Raw genomic sequence first — 8,481 nt, forward strand, 5'->3', positions numbered from 1 at the left:
AAAATACAAATAATAAGGTGCCTGGCTGGCTCAGTTGGTAGAACATGTGACTCTTGATCTTGGGGTTGAGGGTTCGAGCCCCATATTGGGTGTAGAGATTACTTTAAAAAATTATAATAATAAGGGACCACAGATTAGATGATGAAAGACATAGAGCATCCCTGTAGGAGATCACACATCTGACAAATAGGAGCTCTTAAAAACTATAAAAGAGATGCAGCGGGGAGCCTGCTTCCTCCTCTCGCTCTGCCTGCCTCTCTGACTACTTGTAATCTCTATCAAATAAATAAATAAAATCTTTAAAAAAAAAACTATAAAAGAGATGGACACGTAGAAATTATCTTAAAAACTGAAAAAAAATTTTTCCCAGACCTGAGGGAAGACATGAATTTCCAAATTGAAGGGGCTTAACAAGTATTAAGTAGACTGAATAGAGATTTACACATATAAGAAAGATACAGCCTCATGAAATTTCTGAACATAAAAAAAGATGTTTAAAAAACTTCCAGAGAGAAAAAAAAAACCAGATCATATTGAAAGAATAACTGGTTCCTTCTCATCCTCGGCAGTTCCCACATCCCTATTCGACCCCGTCTCAGCACAATGTCCACTCCCTTAGCCCTTCTCAGAGTGAGTAATTATCCCTTGCTACATTTTTTTTTCTGACTCCTCCATTAGACTCCCGGTCCTTCGGAGCAGGGATTTTGTCCATGTCAATCAGTGTTGGTTGTGAAAGACGTCGCATAGCTCTGGGTTAAAAATAGGTCTGTGATTTAATGGGAGTTCCCTTTGAAGTGGAGAAGCCAAGAAGCATGAATTCCTTCTTGCAACACTAGCAGAGCAGCTTTGACTCACACAGCTGTGCGACTGACCTCTCCGCAAGTCCAAGTGCCTGAGGATAGAGGGCAAAGGGCACAAAAAGGGGAAACCAGAACACCAAGACTGACTTGGGTCCCTCCCGTACCACCTGGCAGCCTACACAAGTAAAGAACATTCTTTGGAGAGGCCTCAGCCCAGAAGATGTCTTTGGAGTTTGGGTTAAATTCACTCCAAAGTGAGCCTGGTTTGCTGGAGCATAAAGTCTGGAGTAGTGGAGGTTGGAGCATGGGCGGGGTGGGCAGCAGCATGAGGAGGAAACTCTGGGAACCCCAGGAGCAGCAGCTGGGTCCTCAGCCCGTCCTGTATGTCCAGACTCCATCGTGCTTCTGAGGCATGATGATGCTCTGTGAGGAGCAGACACTCTGGTCAGACCCCCTGCTGGAGCCCCAGGACCACAGGTGTTACCACTGATCCTCCCTTCCGTGTGGTGTTGTTCTGGATCACCGGTCTCCAGAAGTAGCTCTCCCTCGGTGGCAGCTGAGGCTCGAGTGGGAGCCAAAGAAATCAGCTTCCTTCGGGAGCTCTGGCCCTCCACGTTGGCCAGGCCACGCTGGCAGAGCAGCCCTCCTCGTTTATGCACTTATTCCACTTTGGCACCTCCTTTTTCCACTCCTGAAATACCAAACTGCAAATCCAGAGCAGCATGTGAGGGCCCAGGTCTTACAGGATTAAGAAACCCTAACAATACGCAGCTCGGAGTCCAGATGTAGAAGCATTTCAAGTAGGTGAGACTGAAGAATTGAAAGCTTGTGGAAGGATGGATGGGCGTCTTAAAGAAAGTTCCAGAAAATGACTTCACCAGCACATCTTGAAGAGTAGAGAATCCTAATTACAATGTAATGGTGGCCCAGAAACTCCACTCCTAAATATATATGCAGAATGATTGAAGACAGATACTCAGACAAATGCTTGTACATGAATGTTCATAGCAGCACCTTCACAATAGACAAAAGGTGGAAACAGTTCAAATGCCCATCAACAGATGGATGGATAAACAAAATGTGGTCTATCCATAAAATGCACTATTACTCAGCCGGAAAGAGGAATAAGGTTCTGAATACATGATTTAAGGTGAATGAACATCAAAGAAAGTAAGCTAAGTGAAGAAAACAGACACAAAAGGTTACATATTGTAGGACTGCATTTATATGAAATTACATAACATCTTCAGGATCTATCCATGTTGTGGCATATGTCAGAACTTCATTCCCAGTTTCCCATGGATTCAAGAAAAATTTTTTTTAAAAGACTTTATTTATTTATTTGACAGACAGAGATCACAAGTAGGCAGAGAGGCAGACAGATAGAGAGAGAGGGGGAAGCAGGCTCCCTGCAGAGCACAGAGCCTGATGTGGGGCTCGATCCCAGGACACTGGGACCATGACCTGAGCCGAAGGCAGAGGCTTTAACCCACTGAGCCACCCAGGTGCCCCCCATGGATTCAAGAAATTTAGGGAAAGAGCTTCCAGAATCCATCTGCTCACAACCTTGGTCCTCCTCCTAAACTCTCAAGCAAGTGAAGATCTGAACAGAGAACATAAATTATTAACCTCCGAACTTTCAGAATAAATGCTGAGAGGACTGAAATAGTGCTCAGAAACACATGAAAGGAAAATCCCACCCATATTATTTTTGAGCAATCAAGACAACAGAATTTTCCATCATCTCCTAAAGTTTAGCTGTGACCCTTAGCATCTCCATCTGCACCCCCATACCCAGGTAACTACTGTGTGGTTCCATTTATATAAAACTTGAGAAAATTCAAACAGTGATAATTATACTGTATCATTTCTTATCTTCATGCCTTTTATTTCTTCATCTTATTTTTTTGCAATGTCTGTAATCTTCAAAACAATATTCAATAGAAGTATTCAAAATGCATATCCTTGACTTATTCCCAATCTTGGGGAAAACAACTCAGTCTTTCACCATTTGGTGTGTTGTTAGCTTTAGCCAAATATATTTCAGAGAAGTCTATGTGAATGATATAGTTCACAAATTCCTGACCGTTTGAGAGCATATATCTGTTGCTTTATCAGACAAATGATAACTTGGTTGGGTATGGAAAATTGGGTCAAATAGTCCTTCAAATAAAACCTTCAATAGACACTGTTCCATTTTATCCTTTCACTTGAAATTGCTAAGGGGAAATCTGAAGTTAGACTAATTTTTCTTTAGTAGGCAACTTTATTTTTGTCATATTTCCTTCAACCTTATCTTTCAATAATTTCATTCAGAATTTCATTCAGAATAATAAAGAATAGCTCTTTATTATTTTTGTCCCCCAAAATAAAGGACTCTTTTGATGTACAAATTCAGGTCTTCCTTCCTTTCAGAAAATTCTGGTTTTTATTATATCTTCTAATTGTTTTTCTGTTTAATTAGTCTAATTTTTTAGGTATACAAAATTAACCAAATATTGGATATTTGGGTTGTCTGTCTTCCATATTGACCATTGCTTTTCCTCAGATATAAATGTGTGTTATCTTTTTTTCCATATGTGTTTTTTACAAATGTTACTTTGATTGCAGCAATGGTTTCACAGATATGTGTGTTCATAAACTGATAAAATTGTATACTTTTTTGTTTTTTTTTACTTTTTTAGTTTATACTTTGTATATATCAGTTTACTCTAATAATACCTCACTAAAATTTTAAAAAATACATAAAGATATAATCTATTTTAGAGAGAAAAATAAATAACACAGAAGTAGGGAAGTCATAGGATTAAAAAAAGCATTGATTATTGAATCTATCAAATATAAATTATACCCAAATAACACAGAAATTCTAATAATAAGAACATAATTGTTTCAATTCCTGGGAAAAAAGGGTCTATTTAATTATTTTTAATTGATAATGATATAAAGTACAAAACCTCCAAAACAAGCAAATAAAATTGGGGAAGAGACTCCAAGAAGACACTGGGTCCTCTTTATTTAGGATTTCACTGCCCATGATTCCAGTTATCTCCAGTCAACCAGGGTCTGGAAGCAGATGATCCTCCTTCTGATGTATCGTCAGATTAACAGCAGCCTAAGGCGAGGTCACTTGTCTATGTCACTTACCTCTTTTCATTTCATCAGGAGGCATTTTATCATCTTGCATCATCACAAGAGTAAGGATGAGTCCACAACAATTGCACTACTAGGTATTTATCCAAAGGATACAAATGTAGTGATTTGATCAGGCACATGCACCCCAGTGTTTATAGTAATGTTCACAATTAGCCAAAATATGGAAAGAGCCCAAATGTCCATTGACAGATGAATGGATAAAGAAGAGGTGGTGTACACACACACACACACACACACACACGCACACACACACACGCGCACACACACACACACCCAGGAATATTACTCAGCCATCAAAAAGAATGAAATCTTGGGGCGCCTGGGTGGCTCAGTGGGTTAAGCCGCTGCCTTCGGCTCAGGTCATGATCCCAGGTCCTGGGTTCGAGCCCCACATCGGGCTTTCTGCTCGGCAGGGAGCCTGCTTCCTCCTCTCTCTCTGCCTGCCTCTCTGCCTACTTGTGATTTCTCTCTGTCAAATAAATAAATAAAATCTTAAAAAAAAAAAAAGAATGAAATCTTGACATTTGCAATGATGTGGTTGGAACTAGAAGGTATTATGTTAAGTCAAATAAGTCAGTAAGAGAAAGACAAATACCATATGATTTCACTCAATTTAAGAAACAAAACAGATGAACATAGGGGAAGTGAAGTGAATAACATAAGATGAAAACAGAGAGGGAGGCGAGCCATAAGACATTCTTCACTATACGGAACAAACAGGGTTGCTGGAGGGGAGGTGGGTGGGGGGATGGGATAAGTGGGTGATGGACATAAAGGAAGGCATGTGATGTAATGAGCACTAGGTGTTACATGCAACTGATGATTCACTAAACTCTACTCCTGAAACTAATAATACACTATATGCTTAAGATTCTCTCTCTCTCTGGGCGCCTGGGTGGCTCAGTGGGTTAAGCCACTGCCTTCGGCTCAGGTCATGATCTCAGGGTCCTGGGATCGAGTCCCACATCGGGCTCTCTGCTCGGCAAGAGGCCTGCTTCCCTCTCTCTCTCTGCCTGCCTCTCCATCTACTTGTGATCTCTCTCTGTCAAATAAATAAAATGAAATCTTAAAAAAAAAAAAAAAATGTTAAAAAAAAAAAAAAAAAAGATTCTCTCTCTCTCTCCCCCTCTGCCCTTCTCCACCCACACAATTTCTCCCCCCTCTTAAAAAAAATGCTTTCAGATAAATGTAATCAATTATAATATAATCAGGTGGATTTAATAAAAGGTACAAAAAAAATCTCATACCTGATTAAAAAAACAAAATCTAACTATATGCTAATATAATAAAACAAAGTGTCTCAGAAAAGCTGAAAGTAAAATTACAAGTGAAAGGATAGGGAAACTGATGAATAAATAACAGGCAAAACAAAGGGAAATAAAAGGAAGCAGGGTAAGTTGTATAATATTAATATCAGAGAAATTTGAATTGAAGGAAAACTCATTAAGTGTCTGTCCCATAGAGCTCACTTCATCATGATGGGTTTTATAATCCACAGTGAAAAGATATCTCTCATGAACTGGGAAAAAAATGGCAGAAACACATAAATCGTTAGATATTTTAATTCACTTCCTTCGGTCCCTATTAAGTAAAACGAACAAACAAACAGCTATAGAATAATCGTATGAACAAGGTTGATCTTGTACATACATATCTACTCTGTGTCCTGAAAAGAAAAAGAAAATACAGTACATTGTCTTTTAAAAAGAAGAAGAAAAACAAGAAGAAGAAGAAGAAGAATCATCAGAAGACAGGGGCACCCAGGTGACTCAGTTGAATGAGCGTCTGGCTCTTGATTCTGCTCAGGTCAAGATCTCAGGGTAGTGAGATCCAGTCCTGCGTCAGGCTCCACACTCAGTGCAAAGTCTACTTGTCCCTCTGTCCTTCCCCGGACTTAAACACACACACACACACACACTCTCTCTCTCTCTCTCTGTCAAATAAATAAATATATAAAATTTAAAAAAAAAAGACTCACACAATTTTACAATGTATTAGATTACAAAGAAACCTCAACAAATTCCAAGAAGTGAAACAGAAACCACATTCTCAAGCCAATAAAACTAAAAATAATAAAGTTGAATAAAAAATATTAATACCCAGCCTATCAGAAATGTTTTTTTTAAGTCTGTTTTTCCTTGTTTCGAAGAGGAAATCGAACTAGAACTGCAGCATATCTAGGAAATTACAATAATAAGGATATTATATATCAAGTCCCATAGGAAAAGGTCAAAGCTAAAGGCAAAGTAATAATCACATCCTTAAACACGTCACACAAAAATTAATCAAGCATTCTGAGAGAAAAAAACTAGAAAAATTAATATGAAACTTAAAGAAAACATAAGGGTCAAAAAAGCCAAGAGAACTGATCATGATTTCAAGACTTCGAAAACCAAAGTAGAGGGGCACCTGGGTGGCTCAGTGGGCTAAAGCCTCTGCCTTTGGCTCAGGTCATGATCCCAGAGTCCTGGGATCAAGCCCTGCATTGGGCTCTCCGCTCAGCCGGAAACCTGCTTCCCTCTCTCCCTCTGTCTGCCTCTCTGCCTACTTGTGATCTCTGTCTGTTAAATAAATAAATAAAATCTTAAAAAAAAAAAAAAAACAAACCCAAAGTAGAAAAACCACAGAGTAGCTTGATTACTTAAAAAAAAAAAAAAAAGACAGGGATGGGAGAGCACAAATAGGTAAAATCAAAACTAAGTAGGGAAGTAATTATAAACAATATTTTAGGTAACTCTATGCCAGTTAGGGAACAATATCTCAATAATACTGGACTGAGGAAAAGATGGAAAAGCTACCTCAATAATTTGGGTAAAAATTGTAAAAAGCTGCCAGTGAAATATTCCCCCCCACAAAGGCCTCATATTCTAATGATTGGGTGGCAAATTTTTTTTTTTTTTAACTTTGACAGAACACATGCTTTGGAGGCTACTGAAACCATTCAGGGGCCCGCAGGAAGAAGGAAAACCTCCCGATTCTTCCAGGTGCTCGTTACTCACCCACAGTATCTGTGGTGGAAACTACCCTCTGTGATCCTCCGGATACCAGGACTAGGGCCCCTTGGCCGTTCAGATCCGCCCCCCGGAGGTCCTGGGGCAGACAAGTCTCAGTGGCTGCAGCTGGTTCTGACGTCCGGGTTCTCTTGGCACACCTGTCATAAGCTCACTGAACCTCTTCCCACCGGGCCAATGGCAACCAAGTCGTGGCCTGCGCTGAATCCCTCTGACAACCTAGCTTGGCTTCTGTTTTGCTGGCTGGACCCTGATTGACACAAACACTTATAACAAAGCCAGTTAAAAGTATCATATACACACAACAAACAGTAGACCAATCTCAGTATCTCAGTTGTAAGTACTGATATAAAGGCATAATAAAATACTAGCAAACATGGGGCACCCGGGTGGTCAGTGGGTTAACCGTCTGCCTGAGGCTCAGGTCATGATCCCAGGGTCTTGGAATGGAGTCCCCCATCAGGCTCCCTACTCAACGGGGAGCTTACTTTTCCCTTTCCCTCTGCCTTTCGCTCCTCCTGCTTGTGCTGTCTCTGTCAAATAAGCAAAATCCTAAAGAACAAAATAAAAAAATACTAGCAAACAGATCACATAAACATACACCATGAATTAGATGAGTTCATTCAAAATAGATTGAAGATGAAAAAAATACACTGAGTTCCTTCAGAATAGATCTCAGAGGTCTCAGTGGGTCGAGGAAGGAAAAAAATAGGACCATCGCATAAGAGCTCTTAACATTTGATAAGCTTCCCCTGCCTTTTCTAATGGGGAGTGGAAGGAAACAGAGTCAGAAAAGAGTTCCTTTGTTTATATTTGCATGAAATATCTTTGGAAAAACACACAAGAAATTGATAACTTCGGTTGCTTCTGTGGAAGGAAACAAGGGTGGGAAGATGGTTTGCTATACCTTCTTATTATAGCCTTTGTGCTCTGAATTTTGAACAGTTGGAATGTATTAAATATTCAAAACCTAATAAATTTAAGTTTAAAAAATAAAAATGTTTTAAAATTTAAAAAAGTTTTAAAATGTTTTAAAAATCTGAAAAATAGTATTTTTAATGTATTTTAAATGTTTTAAGACTTTTAAAAATATGAAAAATAATATTTAAAGAAAATAAAACATTTTTAGTATTTTTTTTTTATTGCTGCTGCTTTGAAGAGGAACAAGAAGCCATGAACTGAAGAATGCAGGTGGCCCCTTGGAGCTGGAAAAGGCAATATTTCTTTAAAATGATAATGTATGTACATGTTTGAGCAGGTACACACACTTTAGATATAAAACAAGAGCACCCACCCCTGTTGTTGAACATTATTGAGCAAAATAATCCATAAGAAAAAAAAGGAGAGAAAGTTGTATTTATTTCTAATAATATGGTTGAATGGCTGTAAAATAGAGTTTGATAAGATGGTTCATTTGGAAAAAAAAAACAGAAAGACCCACAAATATAGAAATAAACTGGTGGTTACCAGAGGCAAGGGGTGTGGGGGATGGGCAAAATAGGGGAAGGGGAGCA

This window comes from Lutra lutra, chromosome 1, assembly GCF_902655055.1.
Source record: "Lutra lutra chromosome 1, mLutLut1.2, whole genome shotgun sequence".
Lineage (NCBI taxonomy): Eukaryota > Metazoa > Chordata > Mammalia > Carnivora > Mustelidae > Lutra > Lutra lutra.